Below are 1,173 nucleotides of genomic sequence, written 5' to 3'. Positions count from 1 at the left end.
ATCTACCTAGTATTTAATCTGATAGTCAATAAATCTTAACTCCATTCTTTTTTTTTCAATAGATATTATTTAGTAAAATAGGAATATAACATTGACTGCCATGGTAACTTTTGTTTTCTGGTAGAAAGACACTGATTTGAGGGGATTTGCAGTGTCAGGAGAAAAGGCGTTCACATTATAATAAACAGGGTCATACCAGTGGAAAATTCACAAGAGTGGATGTTAAGAATGAATTAACATGCGAACAGCATTTGACATTTTAAAAATCACTTTCATATTCATTTTAATTGTGACTCACAGCAACTCAGTGAAGAGGTATTTCTATTTACATCTTAAAAATTGAGATATTAAGACTCAGACATGCTCAAGGATTTGTTCATGATAGAAAATGTCAGAATCTGGGCTAGGAATTCCCACTCCAAGTCCAGTGCTCTTTGTACAATTTCATGCTGCCCTTGAAAGTAACCCCTCGTTCAAGTTGCTTATCTCCCATGAACTCCTGCTTCTTCTTTTGTAATCTAAAGTATTTTCATTAGTGGGTCACTCTGCTGGTCTTTCTCTCATTTAACAACAAAATAGCCCTTAAACTGAACAACTGGCACTGTCCCCTCAACTCTGAACTTCTGTGATTCCATCCCCATTTTGTACAAATGCTGGAGTACTCGCACAAAGCAGCTTGAGATGTGAGAAAGATGCTGGGACTATTCTCTTTTTTCTATAACAGGAAAAACAAACACAAAGAAACAAATGAACAAAACAAAAAACAACTTAAATGTCCATCAAAGGAGGTAGATAAATTAGGTTAAGTTATATCCTCACATGAGCTACTATGCAGGGGAAAAAATAATATTTTGTTTGTATTTATCAGAGGAAGTTCCGATAGGAATTGTTTAGCATAAAAATAATTCACAAATACATGTAGAGTATGATGACATTTAAAAATATTTAAAAACCTATATGCGTATGCATATGTGTGTATACATACACATACAAAACGGGGGGAAAAAAAACCTACAAAGATAAATGCCAAACTTTTAACAGCATTTACTCTAGAGAGAGGAATAGTTTGAAAGGAATCTTTGCTCTTTCATACTATATTGCTCAGTACTAATGTAATTTAAAACAAATAGAATTAGTACTTATTCTAGAAAAGTTATAGTGAAAATGAAAAAA

Source organism: Pteropus alecto, unplaced genomic scaffold (assembly GCF_000325575.1).
Source record: "Pteropus alecto unplaced genomic scaffold, ASM32557v1 scaffold139, whole genome shotgun sequence".
NCBI classification, from domain to species: domain Eukaryota; kingdom Metazoa; phylum Chordata; class Mammalia; order Chiroptera; family Pteropodidae; genus Pteropus; species Pteropus alecto.
This window is presented reverse-complemented; position numbering follows the sequence as displayed.